This window comes from Peromyscus maniculatus, chromosome 2 (assembly GCF_049852395.1).
Source record: "Peromyscus maniculatus bairdii isolate BWxNUB_F1_BW_parent chromosome 2, HU_Pman_BW_mat_3.1, whole genome shotgun sequence".
In the NCBI taxonomy this organism is placed as follows: domain Eukaryota; kingdom Metazoa; phylum Chordata; class Mammalia; order Rodentia; family Cricetidae; genus Peromyscus; species Peromyscus maniculatus.
Genome location: NC_134853.1, coordinates 41642431 through 41664254, shown reverse-complemented (window position 1 = coordinate 41664254; position 21824 = coordinate 41642431). Strand labels below are relative to the sequence as shown.

At 39.4% G+C, this 21824-nt stretch overlaps 1 long non-coding RNA gene across 1 annotated transcript in view; it reads right to left on the bottom strand.

Annotated features, from left to right (window-relative positions):
* The window catches only part of LOC143271818 (uncharacterized), a 220639-nt gene extending 202332 nt beyond the window's left edge, over positions 1-18307 (bottom strand). Inside the window, exons 1-2 of the long non-coding RNA XR_013049025.1 lie at positions 18203-18307; positions 17872-17996 (exon numbers count right to left, since the gene is read on the bottom strand). This is a non-coding gene — a long non-coding RNA (uncharacterized LOC143271818). The remainder of the gene's footprint in view (positions 1-17871; positions 17997-18202) is intronic.
* Between the last annotated feature and the right edge of the window lie 3517 nt (positions 18308-21824).

Sequence of the window (21824 nt, the reverse complement as noted above, 5' to 3'; positions counted from 1 at the left end):
AGCAAAGGAGATTAGATTTAAGGTTCTTGTTTAAAAAAAAAAAAAAAAAAGAAAAGAAAAAGACAATTACTAGTTTTAAATACTTTACATTATTACCAACTATTAGGATATAAAGAAATGAAAGTTAGTAGTTAGACATTACAATAGAAATTGTAGTCATATTAGATATGTTTTAAAAATTGAGCAGATATATTTTAGACAGGTCATCTTCAAACCCTTCAGAGATCTACAGAATATGGCATTTAAAATATTTTAATAACTTAGAAATTTTTCTTTTTTGAGACATGTCGGCTCCTGGCAGTACCAATCTACTTCAGAGAAAATATGGGCATTGAAGAAACTGCATATGGAGTTAATTTTCATTGTGGCAAAAGTTAGCCACTGGACAACAAAGTATCCTCAAATCAACAGGACAAAATGGACAGACAGAACACGAAACAAAGGACTACCGATTCCTGCCAAAACAAGTGTGGTTATGGCTTTATCAGACGGCATCTTCTGAGGCCAGGACAATATGGCACCATCCCTGAAGTGGCCCTCACAATCCAGAAAAGGTACAGTGTCCTTTTCTTCAAAGACAGCTGAACAGGCAGTGGGCTGATGGCTTCTGTTGTGCAATGGAACAGCAACTGAAAGCTCACGCCTCTCAATAGTAGACTGGCATTTAATAGAGGGATGTGGAGAAGGGCATGCTTAGATGAAGCCATATATACACAGCCAAGAAGAATGGACAGCTGAATTCAAAAACCATCAACAATTTCCAGAATTTAAAATCCTGAATCATGACATGACACTAGTGGAATTCAGGTGTTTCTGGTACATGGACTGCTCTCACCCAGTGTGAGGTTGAACTGTTGACCTTGTGTACAACCTACTTCACAAATGAGTCTGTCAGATACGCTAAGCCTATAGGCTGAAGATGATGCCCCAACACTGTGGAGAAACCTCAGGTGACTGTCCAGGCAGCTGGCTGTTTCTGTCAACTCACAAAATTTTTGGAAGTTGCTTTTGTGCACTTCCTGTTTTTATTTTTGTTAGCTAATATTATTTCCTTCTTGGGTCTCTGAGGGAGTTGAAGATTAGTTAGTTATAGTTGAAGATTAATTAGGATAGAAAGTGAATTAGATACATTTTGGACTTACTAAAATAGGATAGATAAGGGAATTATTTTCTCTGATTTGTCAAATACAAATGGACTAGACATCGTTTAGGTATTTGTTACTTGTATATATTGTATATAGTTATTGTACTTTTGTATATAGTTTTTCTTTTGTTAGTTATAACCTTTTGCCTTTTTTCTTTTTATTAAAATAGAAAAGGGGAAATGTGGTGATATTTTATTTGTACTGAAATGTTATTTTAATTTTATGTTAATAAATAAAGTTGCCCTGGGGTCAGAGCTATTAGAGCCATAGTAAGAGCGTGGTGGTTAGAAGAGCTAGGTAGATTTCTGTGTGTTCAGGGATACAGCCAGTATTGGAGACATACGCCTTTAAGACCTGGAGGGCGGTACTTACAGGCAGTGATGAGGCAGTCATGTGGTTGGGTTTACAACCAATGAGAAGGCAGAACAGAAAGATTATTTAAACAGGGACACAGGAAGTACCTCCCTCTCTCGGGGAAGCTAGGAGCACTGCAGGAGGTAAGATTTTATCTCTGAGCTCTGACCTCTCGGCTTTTCTCTTTTACCTTGGCTCTGTGTTTCTTATTTTAATAATACGATTGGTTACATCTACAGAACTCTTATCCCTCTGGAACCAAAAGCTGAAAATTAACTCTTTCTTCTACCTTTGTCATAGTGTTTTACAACAACAACAGAAAAGTAACTGATGCAACTGGAAACATCAGTTATAAAGCTGATGATAGCATTCAAGGGCAGGATATTGGTGGAACTGACCATTCACTCTGCTGGGAATGATAAGCATGTGGCATAAGGCTAACCAGAAAGACAACTTCCAAGAACTGAAAATAGACAGAACTCAGAAAAACAGAAAAGAGACTAATGGGACATTAATGACCTTAATTTAATAGCTATATTCCAAAGTGGATTAACTCTGGGTTTCAAAGTTCTTCATAAGTACTGACCCACTTTCTGCCTACTTCTTTGTGGTAGCTACATGTGAAGCAGTCACCTCTGAAAATGGATTCAATTGACTCACAACAGAAAATGTTAGCAATGTATCCTTCTCTGTGATCTTGGAAAACATGATCAATGTAACTTATAACCATATAGGCCAGTAGTCTCTAGCAGACAAAGGAGGAAGGTGCATGTGGAGTGGCATCACGATACAGACAGAGTTTCTGACAAGTTGCATCAAATACATTTTAACCTGTAAATCTCATTTTGTATTGATTCTATGAGAACTAGAGATGTATTCCCCTTTACAAGTACCAAATCACACACAACAGGGCATTGATTGTGCACATTTAAGGGAAGTAAAAAATGTTATGAAATAATTACTGAGACTCTTGGACAATGTACACACAGCTCCACCCACAGGTACATATTCAGTTCTCTCTCCCTACTCTAAAACACAGGGTACCAGCAACAGAACCTAAACATAGTCATCATATGTTCCTGCTCACAAATCCTCCACAACATCCATTATTATCTTCAGGGCTCTTTAGCAAAATGTCACTGAGACACCATTTTGCTCTCCCATGGCATCTGGTCTTTTTTCAGTACACAGAGGGCTTCCACCCATTTCTCTCATACTTCACAGCCACCCCCTTTAAAAGGCCTGCCAATTCTGTCAAAGTTTTCTTTTGTGTTATATATCCATCCCTGTTCCATTCCTCCTCTAAAAGAAAAACAATCAATTCCTCTGGAAAGCTGTAACAATGAAGAATTTACTGAAGTGTCACCTGAAGGGGAAAGGATGCAAGCACACTGTAGATCTCAAAACATGGAGGGAAGTGTTTTCAAAGCAGTCTCTAGTCCTCAGCAAATCATTCATTTCCTGAAAACTATTTAAAGACCTCCCATCAATTTTTTCCCAAATCCTAGCCTGGACTGGCTCCACTTGCTGTTTACTCTGTGAAACATTAGGACATTCATCTGAGCATGATTCTCATAAAATCAAAAAGTGGGAGGAGCCAGGGACATCCTGTTAAAAAGATGAGTCAGACATGGGTAACTATTGCTTATTCTCTACACAGAAACTAAAAAGAAAAACAGCTCATCTGAAAGCAGAAAATGGACTACTGTGGACTCAGAAGAGAGAAATTAGAAAGGGCAGAGTGGAGAGGATTGGTGCACGCTATGTGCATATATAGAAATATCTAAGAATCCTAATAATTTGTATGGTTAATATGTATAAACAATTACAGTAAAAAATCAGAAATTATATTTCTAGTTCATAGTTTCATTCTTGCCACAAGGGACATTGAGTGAGCACACCATTTAATACACTGTAGTCCCCTTCACTGTGTGCCTATCCAAGCTATCTTGTCCCTTCATTGGAATAAAGACTCCTTAATAAAATGCTTGCTACATGAATGAGTGGATAACCTTTCTCAAACCAGAATACTATGCTTGGAATAATTTTCTGGGTTTTCAAAATGAATATAGTGACCAACAAAAAGGAAGAATGGATGACCATGAAAAAAATGTTTCTACTCCAAGACTACAACTGAGACAGAGCCTACCAGCACCGATTGGACTAAGACGTGAGTCTTTGTCCTCATAGCCAAAAACCCCAGCCTCTAGGCTTTGGGCCAAGGGGCACAACCCTGTGCCCCTACACAACCACCCATTGCAGTCCCAGTTTCAGGCTAGCAGACAGGTTTCCTGCAGACAGTTTGGACTACCAACATCCTCCACCAGACTGTGTAACCCACAAGCCCCACCCCCCCAAACCCACCCACCTTCCAAGATTGCAGCTGCTCCCTGAGACAGAGACTACCAGTGCCAATTGGACTAAGAGCTGCTCCCTGAGACACAGAGTCTATCAGTACCGATTGGACCAAGAGCTCCCATTGGACAAAAAGTATCAGTCAGACAAAGAAAGGCTCCCTCAGACATAGACACCACATGAACCATGAGGAGTAAGAGATGGGTAGACACCAGTGCAAAAATACAGTCAACAATATAAATACCAATATAACACCATCAGAACGTAGTGGTTCTATATCATCAAGACTTGAACATCCCAAAGCAGAAGAAATTGACCTTAAAAATGACTTTTAAAAGATGATAGAGGCCTTTAAAAAGGAAATGAAAAATTCCCTTAAAGAAACTGAGGAAAAGACAAAAAAAATTGGAAGAAATTGATAAATCCCTTAAAGAAAGCCAAGAGAAAGCAATTAAACAGGTGAAGGAAACAGTTCAAGATTTGAAAGCTGAAATTGAGACAAAAAAGAAGACACAAACTGAGGGAAGGCTGGAAATGGAAAATCCGAATAAATGAACAGGAACTATAGATACAAACATAACCAACAGAATGCAAGAGACAGAAAAGAAAATCTGTGGTATGGAAGATATGATAGAGGAAATAGATTCATCAGTCAAAGAAAACACTAAAGCCAACAAAGTCATAACACAAAACTTCAAGGAAATTTGGGACAACATGGGAAGACCAAACCTAAGAATAATAGGGACAGAAGAAGGTGAAGTATACCAACTCAAAGGCACAGAAAATATATTCAACAAAATCATAAAAGAAAACTTTCCCAACCTAAAGAAGGAATTGCCTATGAAGATACAAAAAGCTTACAGAACACCAAATAGACTGAATCAAAAAAAAAAAAAAAAGTCCCCATGCAACATAATAATCAAACCACCAAACATACAGAATAAAGAAAAAATATTAAGAGTTGCAAAGGAAAAAGGCCAAGTAACATAAAAGCAGACTCATAAGAATAACACCTTATTTCTCAATGGAGACTCTAAAAGCCAGAAAGTCCTGGTCAGATGTTATGCAGACACTAAGAGACCATGGATGCCAACCCAGACTATTACACCCAGGAAAACTATCAATCACCATAGGCTGTGTAAACAAAATATTCCATGATAAAACCAGATTTAAACAATATCTATCCACAAATCCAGCCCTACAGAAAGCACTAGAAGAAGAAAGTCCAAACTAAGAAAGTTAGATATACCCATGAAAACACAGACAATAGATAATCCCACACCAACAAATACCAAAGAAAGGAGCACACAATACTACCACCAAAAATTAACAGGAATTAACAATCACTAATCATTAATATCCATTAATATCAAAGGTGTCAACTAGCCTATAAAAAGACACAGGCTAACAGAATGGATATGAAAACTGGATCTATCCTTCTGCTACATACAAGAAACACACCTCAACTTCAAAGATAGATACTACCTCAGAGTAAAAGGCTGGGAAAAGACTTTCCAATCAAATGGACTTAAGAAGCAAGCTGGTGTAGCTATCCTAATCTCTAATACAATAGACTTCAAACTAAAATCAATTGAAAGAGCTCGGGAAGGACATTACATATTTATAACAGGGAAAATCCACTAAGATGAAGTCTCAATTCTGAACATTTATGCCCCAAATATAAGGGCATCCACATTTGTAAAAGAAACATTACTAAAGCTTGAATCACACGCAAACCCCATACACTAGTAGTGGGAGACTTCAACACCAATGGACAGGAGTGTCAGACAGAAACTTAACAGAGATATAAGGGAACTAACAGACATTATGACTCAAATGGACTTAATAGATATCTACAGAATATTCCACCCTAACACAAAAGAATATGCCTTCTTCTCAGCACCCCATGGGACCTTCTCTAAAATCAACCACATGCTTGGCCACAAAGCAAATCTCAACAGATACAAAAAAATTGAAATAACCTCCTGTATCTTGTTGGACCACCATGGTTTAAAGTTAGACTTCAACAACAAAAATTACAGAAAGCCTGCAATCTCATGGAAACTGAATAATGCTCAAATGAATCACCAATGGGTAAAGGAAGAGATAAAGAAAGAAATTAATGATTTTCTACAATTCAATGAAAATGAATGTATAACATACCCAAACTTATGGAAAACTATGAAAGCAGTATTAAGAGGAAAATTCATAGCCCTAAATGCCCACATAAAGAAGATGGAGAAATCTCACACTAGTGACTTAACAGCACACCTGAAAGCTCTAGAACACAAAGAAGCAAACTCACTGGAGGAATAGACACCAGGAAATAATCAAATTGAAGGCTGAAATTGATAAAATAAAAATGAAGAGAACAATACAAAGAATCAATGAAACCAAGAGTTGATTTTTTGAGAAAATCAACAAGATATACAAGCCCTTATCCAAATTAAGCAAAAGGCAGAGAGAGAGCATCCAAATTAATAAAATCAGAAATGAGAAGGGAGGTTTAACAACAGACAATGAGGAAATCCAGAGAATCATCAGGTCATACTTCAAAAATGTGTAATCCACAAAATTGGAACATCTAAAAGAAATGGACAATTCTGGACAGGTACCACATACCTAAGTTAAATCAAGATCAGATAAACTATTAAAATAGACCAATAACCCCTAAGGAAATGGAAACAGTCATTAAAAGTCTCCCAACTTAAAAAAAAAAAAAAGCACAAGACCAGATGGTTTCAGTGCAGAATTCTACCAGATTTTCAAAGAAGAGCTAATACCAATATTCTTCAAATGGTTTCATACAATAGAAACAGAAGGAACATTACCAAACTCTTTTTATGAGGCTACAGTTACCCTGATAACCAAACCACACAAAGATGCAACAAAGGGAATTACAGAGCAATCTCCCTTATGAATGTTGATGCAGAAATACTCAAAAATATATTGGCAAACCAAATCCAAGAACACATCAAAAAAAATTATCCACCATGACTAAGTAGGCTTCATCCCAGAGATGCAAGGATGGTTCAACATTTGAAAATCTGTCACCATATAACCATATAAACAAACTGAAAGAAAAAAACCCACATGATCATCTCATTAGATGCTGAAAAAGCCTTTGACAAAATCCAACACTCCTTCATGATAAAGGTTCTAGAGATCAGGAATACAAGGAACATACCTAAACATAATAAAGATAATTTGCAGCGAGCCAACAGCCAACATCAAATTAAATGGAGAGAAAGTGAAAGCCATTCCATTAAAATCAGGAACAAGACAAGGCTGTCCACTATCCCTATATTTATTCAATATAGTATTTGAAATCCTAGCTAGAGCAATAAGACAACAAAAAGAGATCAAGGGGATACAAATTGGAAAGGAAGAAGTCCAACTTTCCCTATTTGCAGACAATAGGATAGTATATATTAAGTGACCCCAAAAATTCTACCAGGGAACTCCTACAGCTGAGAAACTGCTTCAGTAATGTGGCAGAATACAGATTAACTAAAAAAAAATCAGTTGCCCTCTTATATACAAATGATAAATGAGCTAAGAAAGAAATCAGAGAAACATCACCCTTTACAATAGCCACAAATAATATAAAATACCTGGGGGTAACTCTAAGCAAATGAAAGACTTGTATAATAAGAACTTAAAGTCTCTGAAGAAAGAAATCGAAGATATCAGAAAATGGAAAGATCTCCCATGTTCATGGATAGGTTGGAGTAAAAATGGTAATCTTACCAAAAGCAGTCTACAAATTCAAATGCAATTCCCATCAAAATTCCAACATAATTCTTCACAGACTTGGAAAGAACCATACTTGACTTCATATGAAAAAAACAATAAACCCAGGACAGCTAAAAGAATCTGCATAATTGCCGGGCGGTGGTGGCGCACGCCTTTAATCCCAGCACTCGGGAGGCAGAGCCAGGAGGATCTCTGTGAGTTCGAGGCCAGCCTGGGCTACCAAGTGAGCTCCAGGAAAGGCGCAAAGCTACACAGAGAAACCCTGTCTCAAAAAACCAAAAAAAAAAAAAAAAAAAAAAAAAAAAAAAAAAAAAAAAGAATCTGCATAATAAAGCAAGCTCTGGAGGTATCACAATCCCTGACCTCAAGCTCTACTATAGAGCTCTAGTAATAAAAACAGCTTGGTACTGGCATAAAAACTGACATGTGGACCAATGGAATCGAATTGAAGACCCTGACATTAATCTACACACCTATGAATACTTGATTTTTGACAAAGAAGCCAAAACTGTACAATGGAAAAAAGAAAGCATCTTCAACAAATGGTGCTGACATAACTGGATATCAACATATAGAAGATTGCAAATAGATCCATATTTGTCGCTATGCACAAAACTTAAGTCCAAGTGGATCAAAGACCTCAACATGAATCCAGTTACACTGAACTTGATAGAAGAGAAAGTAGGAAGTACTCTTGAATGTATTGGCCAGAAGACCACTTTCTAAATATACCACCAGTAGCACAGACACTGAGAGCAATAATTAATAAGTGGGACCTCCTGAAACTGAGAAGCTTTTGTAGGGCAAAGGACACAGTCATTAAGACATAACGACAGCCTACAGAATGGGAAAAGATCTTCACAAACCCCACACCTTACAAAAGGCTGATCTCCAAAATATATAAAAAATTGAAGAAACTAGACATCAAAATACTAAACAATCCAATTTAAAAAAATGGGCTACAGAGCTAAACAGAATTCTCAACAAATTTTCAAATGGATGAAAGACATTTAAGTAATTGCTCAACATCCTTAGTCATCAGAGAAATGCAAATCAAAATGACTCTGAGATATCATCTTACACCTGTCAGAATGGCTCAGATAAAAAACACTGAAGACAGCTTATGTTGGAGAGGATGCAGAGCAAGGGGAACACTCCTCCACAGTTGGTGGGAATGCAAACTTGTATTGCCACTTTGGAAATCAGTATTGTGGTTTCTCAGAAAATTGGGAATCAATCTCCCTCAAGACCCAGCTATACCACTCTTGGGCATATACCCAAGGAATGCTCAATCATACCACAAGGACACATGCTCAACTATGTTCATATGAGATTGCCCTACTGATCAACCTGTTCAGCTGAGATCCTTTTAGGAGAAGATTCAGAAGCCTGCAGTCTGAGGAAGCAAGATCAACTGAGGAGCTGGCAAGTGAGCAGAGCATGTCCCGAGAACACAAGAGAAGGAGCCGTCCAGCCACTGAACCAGGTCACTGGAGTCATAAGCCCAACCTTCACCAAATGGGAACAGGTGAGGATTTTGTAGAGCACTTGGGGAAGGAGCCATCACTGTGGGATGCAACCAGACTGGACCTGAGCATTCTGCCCAAGGCTGGCCGGGGGTCCATTTGCCGATCATGCGAAGCTCCAAAACTTGGAGGGGTTGGTGAGATTGCCTTAGTGATCACTATGTTCAGATGAGCATTATTTGTAATAGCCAGAATCTGGAAACAATGTAGATGCCCCTTGACTGAAGAATGAATAAAGAAAATGTGTCACATATACACAATAGAGTACTACTCAGCAGTTAAAAAAAAAATGATATGAAATTTGCAGGCAATTGGATGGAACTAGAAAGTAACATCCTGAGTGAAGTAACCCAGACTCAGAAGGACAAACATGGTATGTACTCACTCATAAGTGATACTAGATGTAAAGCAAAGGACAAGACTACCACCCACAGCTCCAGAGAAACTAGCTAACAAGGAGGACCCTAAGGGGGACACATAGATAGCCCAGTGAAGGAGAAATAAATGAGATCTCCATGAGCAAACTGGGAGTGAGGGGTGATAGTAGAGGGCTAGAAATGGGAGATGAGAACATAAGGAAATGGGAGGTTTGAGCTGGAACAGGGACAAAGTGGGAGAGCAAGGAAAGAGATACCATGATAAAGGAAGGCATCATGGGAATAGGGAGAAACAGGGTGCTATGGAAATTCCCAGGAATCCACAAGGATGACCCCACCTTAGACTACTAGCAATAGTTGAGAGGGTGCCTGAACTGGTCTAATCTGGTAACCAGATTAGTAAATACCCCAACTGTCATTACTGTCATTATAGAGCCTTCATGCAGTTATTGATGGAAGCAGATACAGAGATCCATGGCTGGGTGCCAGCCAGGCCGAGCTCCAGGAGTCCAATCAATGAGAGAGAGGAGGGATTCTATAAGCAAGGGACATTGAGATCATGATAGGAAAACATATAGAGACGGCCAGCCAAACTAGTGGAAACCCATGAACTGTAGACCAATAGCTGTGAAGCCCCCATGGGACTGGACTAGGCCCTCTAGCTATGCGAGATGGTTGTTTAGCTTGAACTGTTTGGGGGTCCTGCAGGCAGGGGGATCGGGATCTATACCTGATGCATGAGTGGGTTTTTTGGAGCCCAGTGCCTAAGGTATGACACCTTGTACAGCCTTGGTACAGGGGGGAGGGGTTTGGACTTGCCTCTGCCTCAACTGAACGTTGAGGCTGTAGTGTGTAGTTGTTCCAGATTTGACCTGGAAGTACTGCCCCTAGTGAGTCTTCTGGTAACTGCCCCGCCTGCCTATGGCCTATGCCCCTTGGGTGGGGCCAAGACAGGAGCCCTTAAGACAGGAGATTCAGATGTGCCAGGTCTCATGGTTCCTTGTGATCCTGGATGCTGGATAGTAGATGGAGCAAAGTTCTCCAGAGAACACTGCTGGACTGCACCTCACCTCTCCCAGATGCTGTAACTAACCCCTTTACTGGCTGTAAGTTACTCCAAAACAAATCTCCTTTTTAACTACATGGAGTTGCCTTAATAAATACCTACAATACCAGGCTCTGCTGACTCCCCATGGAAGACCTTGATTTGGAGGAGGTGGGAATGGGGAGTGAGTTGGGGGAAAGAGTGGAGGATGGGATACGGGAGGAGGGGAGATCTGTGGTTGGTATGCAAAATGAATAGAAAATTTCTTAATAATACAAATTTTTAAAAAGTGTTTCTAGATTCCACATATAAGTGAGATAATATAATTTTCAGTGTCTTAATATTTTAATTAGCATGTTTTTCAGGTCCATTCATGTTATAAGCAGCAAAATATCATTCTTTGTGAGACTGAATAATGTTTCATTATATAGACATACCAGTTTCCTTACCTACTCATCCATCAGCAGACATAGATTGCTTCTACCTCAGTTATCATGAAGATACTGCTGTGAATGTGGGCATGCAGATCCTGACAAATCCTTTAGATGTATACCCAAATCCACTCTTACATGTGTGAGATGATATATCATCATGGCTTGATTTGAACTCCTCTGATGATTAATGATGCAAAGCATCTTATATAGATTAACAGTTTTTATGTTTGCTCTAGAGAGCAGTCTTTTTATATCCTTTGCCATTTTCTATTGGGTTGTAAGAGTTCTTTATAAATTGTGGATAGTAGCCCTGTAGCAAGTCTGTAGTTTGCAACTATATTATCCTATTGTGTAGGCTGTCTCTTCTTCAGTTGTGTGTGTGTGTGTGTGTGTGTGTGTGTGTGTGTGTGTGTGTGTGTGTGTGCATGTATGTGAAAAAAGCTCTCTCATTTGATTGAACTCCTTTTGTTTTTGTTTTGAGCATGAGATTTTGGTACCCAAAACATCCCTCCCAAAGCCGGTGTCACAGGTCCTTTCCTTTATGTTCTCTTTTAGGAGTTTTATGGTTGCAGGTCTTTTCTCCATTTGGGCTTTACTTTTACATATGATTTTAAAAAATGGGGGAAATTTTTATTTTCTTACATGTAAAAATGTGTTTTCCCATTAACATTTGCTAAAGATGCTATTTGGGGGTAGCGCAGTCATTGATGGATTAGGAGTACAGTTAGATAGGAAGAAAAGGCTCTAATGTTATATATCACTGTGAAGTGCTTAGAATGACAGCATGGCTTAATCATCAGTACTAAAACACATGCTCCTTAAGACCAAGTTGTTGAAATTATAAAAGAGGACAGCTATGGCTCGGTGTTTAGGTCTTGAGTAGAGACAGTTCCTTTCGTGTTCTTGGAGATCCTTCCTTACTTCTTTGAAGAAACCCCAGTTTCTCTGCTTGTGTAATAGAGGCAGGCATTGCTATCTTTAAGAGGATTAAATGAGAGCACATTCAGATCTGTGAGCCTAGGCCTGACTCTGAGAAGTACTCACATACTGGTTGAAAGAATGAATAGATAAATAGGGCCTAGGCAGAGCAGCATTTCCCAGGCCAAAGAGCACACATACCCAATGTCTTTCTCTGGTATCACATCCACCATAACATTTAAGAAAAAAGTAGGTAATGTTTTGGAACAAGAAATGATAAGAGAACAAGACAAGATTTTACATCCCACCACTGTGTATATGAACTAACTGGAACAAGAGATAATGCAGAACAGTGGAGAAAGACAGTGAGCCAAGCCCTTCCCCACCTGCTACACGCTGAAAAGTTTATAAGTAACTCATCCTTGGGTATTTCTACCTTTTTTATACATTTTCTTCAAGTAATAAATACCAATTGTCTGGTACACTTTTAACCAAAGCTTTAAATAAAAAAACAAACTGCAAATCCTCCTGGTTGTCTTTAATGCTCAGAACTTTTCTTCAAGACAAAAAATATAAATATCTACATACAAAAAGAAAATAATTTCTTCCAATTCTCCCAAGCACTAAAAACAACATGCAGCCATGTTCAAGTCACTTTGCTCAGAGCCAGTTACTGTGTTAACCAGTCTAATGTTCCTGCCTGGAACAAGCTCATGATAGTGTTTATGCTTTTTGAACAAGCTGATGAAAAAAGCATTTGCTTAAGGCTCCCATCAATGAATGCAGAGCTTAAACTAGTCTTTAGCTTACACAAACGTTATGCTTATTAATTCAGAATGTTCATTCAGTTATTGAAACATGATAGCAAAATGCTACAGTGAAAGACTGATTCTCTATTATACAAATGAGCTTTGCATAAAATCCTCTGGCTCTGGAACAACTGTCCACATATCAGGAGTCATATACATCTTTGAGGGTTTTAAACTTTAACTTATATGGTAAAACTTAACATCAATGCTCTGAATGCACAAACAGGTTAGAAATGATCCAAACACATCCATCTGATTGAGAAATTTCCAGCTGGATTTCAGCTTAAGAAATTCTAAAACTACCTATGTGTAGTTCAGTCCCTGCCAACATGCACAACATCCTTTCAATTAAGGCAGCTCTATGACTCATACCAACTGTCTCACTGATCCTGCTGCATCCTTTTTCTGGTCAGAGTTCTCTTTTAGGATTAAAACTTTTATGAAAACAAATATCAAATATTTATTCAAATTGATTATTTCACATTCTGAAAACTCCATTTCCTACTATAAAAGTCTATTTATCTATGTTGATTTTAACAAGCCAAGGATTACCCAAACAGTCCTTCCCAGTGACCATGCTTGCTGGAAGGTGAGGAACTAAAGGGCTGTTAGTACCTGTGTCATAGTATATGTGATTTCTTTTCCACCAAGAAAGGGCCTTATTAAAAAGATTTTCAAAAATCTGCTTAGAAATAGTTCAATGAAATGTTTAAGTACCTATGAGTATACTAAAAAGAACAAAATACAGCAAACACAGGAGAAAGGGTGGTAAGGATGGAGGAGAAGGAGAGAAACAAGAGTGGCCATACTTTCAGGCATGATCCAGGTGGGGACAGGTCTCTAAACTTTGATTCAATGTAACATTGACTGGGAGACTTCTACAGAAATCTAGCCTTAGAAGAACAATCTTTTTCATTAAAGAATTCCACTGTGGGATCTGAAGATTAAATATACTAGTATGGGGACTATATAACCAGCTTGAAGACAAGAGCTAAAGTAAATTAAAAGAGAAAAAATGAGGGTTAAGTTGTACCATTTCTATAGATGAGATGAAATCTCTTATTTTTTTAAAGAAAACAATATATTCAATGGAAAAAGGAGGAGGAACAGCAGCAACAACTACTACAGGATCACTGATTCAAACTTCCTCCTTCTTAACTGTAGGAACTCTTGATTGCAAAGTTTTCCTCTGAGAAAAATGGGATAAAAACTCTGCTGCTTGCTGTGGGATGTTCTGTATGTCCTGTGGGAGCCCTTCTTGGGTTCTTTGTGTCGTTACCCAGCAGGTCCGCATAGAGGATGATTAGGACCATGGGCCTGAGTGCAGGTGTCTGAGATGGTCTGCACTTGGCTGTGCTGGGGGATGGTCTGTATGTTAAGTTGTTCTGATTGATCAATAAATAAAACCTGATCGGCTGTGGCTAGGCAGAAAGGATAGGCGGGACTAACAGAGAGGAGAAATAAAAGGACAGGAAGGCAAAAGGACTGGCAGCAGCAGCCGCCATGACCAGCAGCATGTGAAGATGCCGGTAAGCCACCAGCCACATGGCAAGGTATAGATTTATGGAAATGGACTAATTTAAGCTATAAGCACAGTTAGCAAGAAGCCTGCCACGGCCATACAGTTTGTAAGCAATATAAGTCTCTGTGTTTGCTTGGTTGGGTCTGAGCAGCTGTGGGACTGGCGGGTGACAGAGATTTGTCCTGACTGTGGGCAAGGCAGGAAAACTCTAGCTACAGCTGCTGGTTTCATGACAAGTTACACAAGAATGAAATCTGGAACTCAAGCATCATCATGCGAGAGCCAGGCAAGCACACAGGAAAGCTGCAGTCAGAAATGTGAGGGTTGGATAATCCCTTGTGGGCCAGAGAGCTCTAGTCCAATGAGGGGAGCAGATGAAGTTCTGAGTGAATGTATATTGTTTGACCAGAGCACAAACTTGGCAACCATCTCAGTGCCTCAGACCCATGAGAATGACAAAGCCATTGCCTTGGTCTGTGTATGGATGGTGGTAGTATGTACACCAAGACTGCACTAATAGCTTCTTTCTCCCGGTGTTTATAGTCTGAAACTGTTCCTCCACCAAAATTAGCTCAACTTACTTCCTTGTTCCACTGTATGTAATAACCTGCCTCCTCATCCAGCTGTGTACAGTATGTACATAAACCTGCCTCTTTGCCCACTATTACATAATAAACTCACTGAGTTTGCTGGCTACTGCTGAGCCTCTATCAGGGCCCCCAGCCCACCTGATCCCAACTTTCTGGCACAGGTGTCTGTCTTTCCTCATTCTCTCATTGGCCTAGTCAGGTCAACCCCAACACAGGGTTCTAGAGACCTAGGGCACAAATTGGGGGATGAACACTCAAGAGCCAGCCTAGAAACTTTAAGGACCAAACCTAACTTTGAACATGGAGCCCCCTTCTCCCCCCTTTTCAACAAAGAGGAGGGAGCCAGGAAGCTGAAGATTCATCAGCCTGGTGAGTAATTTAAGTAAAACTTATCCTTCTCTTCACTAAACTATCCATGGTAACTCAGTACCCCAAGTCTCTAGTCTATTTCCTTCAGCATTTGTTACAATATACAGAGAAAATGAGAGGAGAGTTCAAGGGCACTTTTGATGGAAGCCACATGAATTGTTACAGTTGCCTGGGAAACATTTGAAAGCAACAATATTTGATATGTCAAATATCTTAAGTCAATAAGTGCCAAAGTTATGTAGAGGTAAAACCAAGCAAGCAAATGGTGTGAAAGGGAGCATTATGGATGTGTTATGTTCTCAGAACTAAAATTCTGAAATGAGAAAAAGAATGCATAATCTCTTAATTGCCCTAAAAGAATAATAACCCTAAATGCCAACTTTTCACATACAGAAAATGATTTAGTATAAAGACATTTCAATTTCCTAAACATTTATGCACTAAATCCAGGAGTTTGTAACAACCTTACAACAAAACATAAAGTGTTCATGTAGAACTTTCCCCTGTGGTCGTTGTGAAGCTGTTGAAGACTAATGTGTAGACTAGTAGTGTAGTTTCTTTTCAGATTTGCAGTACGAATATATATGTCCCAATGTTGAGCATTAAGAGAGTCTTAATACAGAACAATAACAAATGTTTGCCGTAGCAATTCTGAAGAGAAAAAAATGTAAATAAAACAATGAGCTATCATTTTGGGTGTGATGAGAGAAACTCCATAATATACATTTTGCCCCAAAAATATATTTTAAGAGACTTCTCTATAAATTTGATTTTGTTATTTTTCTCCAGAAAAATAACCCTTGAAAAGCTGCATTATGAGGACTTACACATCTTACTGGTATTGGAGTTCATGTAGACTTATGTAACACAATAAACCAAAAGAAAAATGAAAACAATTCCTCAGGGATGCAGCTCAGTAGTAGAGCACTATATGCACAAGATCCTAGACTCAATACTCAGTAGAGGAAGAAAAGAGAAATCAAAGTGTAAACATCACAGGGGTCTCAGGGAATTCTTTATGTCCTTTGTACCTCAACATCTGTATGATGAAACACCCACTCAGGGACCATCATACTTGGTCCTTTGTTATTTTAGAGATCTGTAGTTTCAGCAAAGGGCACCCTCTGAAAGGGCATATTTTAAGCAGTTATTTTCCCTGCAGGTTTTTTGTTTGGTTGGTTGGTTGTTTTTCGTTTGTTTTGTTTTTTGATAACTGGTTGGAAATTTTTCAGGGTTTTATTGCTCTGAGCTGCCCTCTGCTGGTATAAATAATTTACGGAAAATACTCCACATCTCTACCCCATTCATTAACAGTGCTATTCAAGGGCAACCCATCTCATTCTTTGTGCAGAAGTGGAGAAATATGGAGGGCAGCAATTTGATTTTTAAAATTTAAATTTTAAATTTTAAAGAAGAATTGGAGGAAAGCTTTTTTAGTTTGAGATCTTTGATCTTGAGATGCTGCTCTTTTCAGAAGACAAACACAGATACAAACTAAGGATGATGTATCACCTAAGAAGCTTGGCTTTAATACGAAGTCAGTAAGCAGATCAGTATGCTACTATGAATTTACTTAAGAGACTAATTATCCATGACAATCACCATTCTTTTCAAATTCCATGAATAAGGGCTACAGGAGAATCACTCCTTTCTGCATTGTTCATCTGAGTTGACCTGAGAGACCTAGACAATTAATCAGACATTGGTTTATGTGAATTAGTTGGAAAGACCAAGACTCTAGATGGTATGCAGTCAGGAAGCAGAAATTCTTATTTGTGAAGACATCTGCTATGAGCCTTGGCCTCTTGTCCCCACCTCTTCTGTTTAGAGCTGCCTAGCTTCATCAGTCCTAAGAGAGACCTGGCACAGTCCTGAGAAACAACAGCTTCACTTCAACCCACACCACAGAAGGAGAAATCTCCTTACAACACTGGCATTACATACACAAAATTGCAACAAATGAATGTGTTTCCAAGCTTTGCTTTAAGGAACATATTCAGAGTCTTAAGTACCATAGGGTGACCAATGAAATCTTTGTCCTTCTGAACATCTGCCAAAGTACCCACTTGAGAGTTCTAAAACGATGTTCATTTTTTAGAAAGCTGAGTAAGCGTGGCATTAAGAGCAAATTATATTTCACAAGGGTAATAAAACCATAGTTTGGTGCCTGTATTCCAGTAAAGCGACATACAGTATACATATGTTGCAGGTTTCTTATAGCAACAAACAACCATTCAAATATTCAACTTATCTTCAGATTTGATGCTTATTATATGTAAGCAACAGATGTATTTCTTATCTGAGTACCATGAAAAAGTGGTTTTCTAAAAGAAAATTCTAAATAGAAAATGAGTCAGTCCCAGTACAAATCCATACTGCACATGTAGCATTTGTAATATAAACACACTGACACTTTACAGAAGAGCTTGTAGAATTTGATAATATTCAGTATTCCCTATAACCAGATCACATGACCTCTACTCCTTCACAGCTCACACTTAACACAGGGCTACCATACCCACACTCACAAGAAAGAGAAACAACAGGTGAGTCTTCCCAGATCCCCCTTCTCCAGTCCTACCTCAGTACTGTTTGTTTCCTCCCAAAGTCCAAGCCAGTATGAGATGTAATCAAATAATTGCAAACTACCTTTGACAATATTTGTCCTTACCTGTACCTGGTAGATGTCTATAGTTATTCAGAGAGTTATCTTTTCTTGGATATGTTCCAAAATGTTCTTATGCTATTTCTCTTAGGGTTTCTCCATGCTGATCCATGCAGATATTGCATTACCTTCTAAAAGAGAAAAATGTTAAATTATCGTAAGAAAGCCCATTTTTTCATAACAGGGCTAAACAATGACAAACCACTGTGACTGGTACCTTGCATAGCACTAACAGGTGTTGGTTTTTGTAGACTATAGTGCCAGAAACCTTTTCTCCTCTTGTAGCTTTACTTAAAAGCCACGTTTGTTATATCAGTTCCAGCTTTTTGCTCCTTACCTCTAGTATTCCCGTGAGATCACATTCTGTGAGAAACATCCTGCCCTTCTCCCCACAAAAAGGTTGCATGGAATCAGAATGCAGAAGCCTGCAACTTGCTAACTTTGCTCTGTATTATTTACCAATCGCACAAAGAAAATGCTGTCTATTCAGAACTCATTTCAAAACTCTTTTCACTGTGAGTAAGCGAACAAGCGGGCTCATGTCCCAAGCCACAGTCACATCCCCAGTGGTCCAGTGATGGCTGTGGGGCTGGCACTGAGTGGCACAGCCTTCAGACATCCTACAAGGTTTTGTTGTAAACAGCCTGGGACCTTCAAAGCCAGAAGTGAAGAAATAAGGTGGGGCTAAGCTCCTTGATGTTCTCTTCCTTGGTTTCTTGGCTTGTTTGCCCCAAATCTCTGTCATCAGTAGCCCTTCTCCAAAAGGTTCCTTTGCCACAGATGTGCATGATGTCACCAAGGTGACAAAAGAAGCAGCTGGCTAGAAAACTGCTGAGTTGCTGTCCTTGAGCAAGTAGTATAAATCACAGAGACTTCAGTTGTTTACTAGAGCCGTGCATGGCCATGTTTTCCCAATGCAGCCCTTCCCATGCCTCCCCTCCCCCTCCCCCCTCTGAAGCTCTAGTCATCAGGCCTCAGTACAAAGCTTACTATTTCTATTGACCACATAAAGGACACAGGGAATAAACAGGGAGAGGACAGACTATCTAAGGCTCTTTATTGAAATATAGGAGCTTTGAAACATGTCTCAGACCCACCCAGAAAAAACATTCAGTATACAACAAAATGCCAGGGCTAAGGAAGGTATATGTGGGGCTATCTGTAAAAAGTGAGCAGCATCTTCCCTGGGAACATGAGAATAAAGAGTGAGGCAGCCTGCTATCAGGAGGAGCCCAAGATTTGGTGTTCTAGAAAGCCCATTATAGAGGATTACAGCAAAGTCAGGACAGAAAGCAGGATGCTAGGCATCCATATCACTACAAATGATTCCGTCCCTTCCTACATATCCCATATATACCCAAGTGGTTGGTACATGAAGGGAATGGGGTGTCAGACCTGCATATCATGGATATCATCCCATGGTTGGGGATCTAGTTCCAATAAATAAGATAACAAGAATGAGAGCAAAAGCAAGCTCTATGTTGATTCTTTCAAGAGTTGTGCTTTTTCAAGTGCTCAACTAAGTCATCCCTCATAGACACTTCTGACAGAATAGAATCACCAAGAGACATGGCCTTGCATTTTATGGCAGTTTCCCCAGAGTCAGACACAGTGCCTGGCCCATGGCAGTAGGCTAGTTTCCCAGCTGGAATTTGATTGGTTCATTTTAAGGCAATGTTCTTCATTATGGTTGTTTTAGAGAATTCTAGATGAGTGTCTATTCCTGAAGCTTCTAACTGTGGATCAATATCAATACATGTTTTCTAGCAAAACTCCAAACATTTTTACAGCTTTTGTGTTCCCACTACCTCCTACCCCTTTTCCAAGTCACAAAATCTCTGAGACAGTCCTCATTAGCTACTTCAATATTCTGTCTTGCAACTGAGGTCAAATATTGTAATAACATGTAAATATTTCTCTTTGGCCAAAAAAGGAGGAAGAAGAGGAAGAAGAAGAAGGAGAAGAAAGAAAGAAAGGCAAGCATACCAGTGAGCTTCCCAAACTGAGCAAGTTTGGGCAAGCATATGCAGCCTCAGTTTGGGAAGCCACAATATGCCATTCATCCCTAACTAGATGACGGGACAGAAATATTGCTGCTGAACCAACCAAGGGAAATATGCTGCTCATCCAAAACAAACTTGCAAAATCTAACTTCCACTGCCGAAATTTTTCAGATGAGAATTTTTCCTACATATCATTTTGAAGTATTTTTTCCACAAGTTATGTGAAACTGGTAACCCAGGGCCATATCTCAAAAGATGGAATTCTTACATGATGAAATATACATTTAGAAATAACTAGGTGAGGGCCCTTCCTCAAGGTAGGACTAGGTGTGAATGGGTGTGAGTTAAGACTGTGCTGTGGTTAAAGCATTAAAAACCAAGACTCTTGGGGCAGTGAACCACAGCCTATTCACTCCTTTTACTACTAAAACCTTTCAGCTATTCACTGACAAGTCCATTTGTACCAACCACATCCTAGGGTCTCCAATGTAAGAACTGACTTTGGCATCCAGTACTAGATAAAATTGATGAAAAAGTTGGAGAATCTCCACTGGGGCTATGTTTAAGAATGGGGGCTCTAAGAGAAGCAACCACAGTTCTTTCTCCTGGGGATCAGATCTTGACTCTAACTGTTCTCACCCTCTTCACTGACGGAGGTGGGATGGGGTAAAAAGCCTGAGTAAACACATCCTCTGGACAACCTAAATGCAAATCCCACCTTTTCCTTTTCCACTAGCAGTTTCTTGGCTTCAAAAGGCCATCAGCAAAGCATGACATCTGCAAATACTTCAGGGCCACTGACAGGAGAAAGTGAAGTTGAGATAATCCACCACCTGTACCCAGATGAAGTCTTACTTTCTAATTAAAAGAAGTTACTCAGAACAACATGGGAACACTCCAGCCAATAGTTACATACACACAGCACTCTATAAGATGTGCTATGAAATTCTCACTTGCTGGCTGCTTCAAAGTACGTGTTCCTGTGCAAAACAGCCACTTACCAAGTACCCATTTTTCGAAATATCCTTAAAACAATCATATAGTTACATTCTGCTCAGGAATAAGTGCTGCTTAAGGTTTGGGTTGTGGATTATTCTCCCTAGAAAATTAAATTTATTTGAATTAGGGAACTGGACAGCAAAGGTTGTCCTAAAGTTTATCTATTAAATGATGTTTCCTGAATGAATTAATGTGACAAGGTGATAATTTAATAACTACTGGCAAAGATGTCACTGTCTCTAAAAAACTGTACCCAAGTAGAATGGGCAATGATTCCTAGTTTTTGGACTCTGTAACTTGTGGAATCTGTTTTCTGAAAACGCCTTTTGGAGGCTGCAGGCAGCACTGGCAAGGATGAAATGGAAAAGAAAGCCTTTTGCTGGCAACTTACAAAATACAAGTAGCAATTGGATCTCCACAGTATGGTACAGCAAAATGCACAGCCCCATTGGTGACACCAGGTTACAGCCTTGAGAAAGGGTGTGAGAAGCAGGCCTGGCCATGTGGTCACTGGTGATTGACACTAAATAAAGCTGAGGAAGGGGCAGCCCACAGATTCCTGATTCTTTTTCCTTAAACCATGCCAATTTTTTTTTTTTATATAAATTCTTTGAGAAACCAGTGGGCGGGCACAGATGGGAAGTGGGAAGCTGCAAAGGGGAAGAAGATGGTACTGGAGAGAAGTGTGGAGCTGAGTGCTCTTCTACAAGTGCATCTTCCAAGATCCAGATGGCATGGCCTTTCTTTGATACTGCCACCTGTCACCACTGCCTCTTTGGCTCCCCCTACTGCTGTCAGGATGAAATAACTGTACTGATACCCAGTCACCCTGGATCAATTTGCAAGCCCAGGGGTCAGAGCTCACTATACAACCTGTAAGGTATTCTGTAAGCATAATGCATATTTTTAAAAAGCAGCATGTTTTAAAAGAGCCTGCTAATGTGCCACCTTCCATGA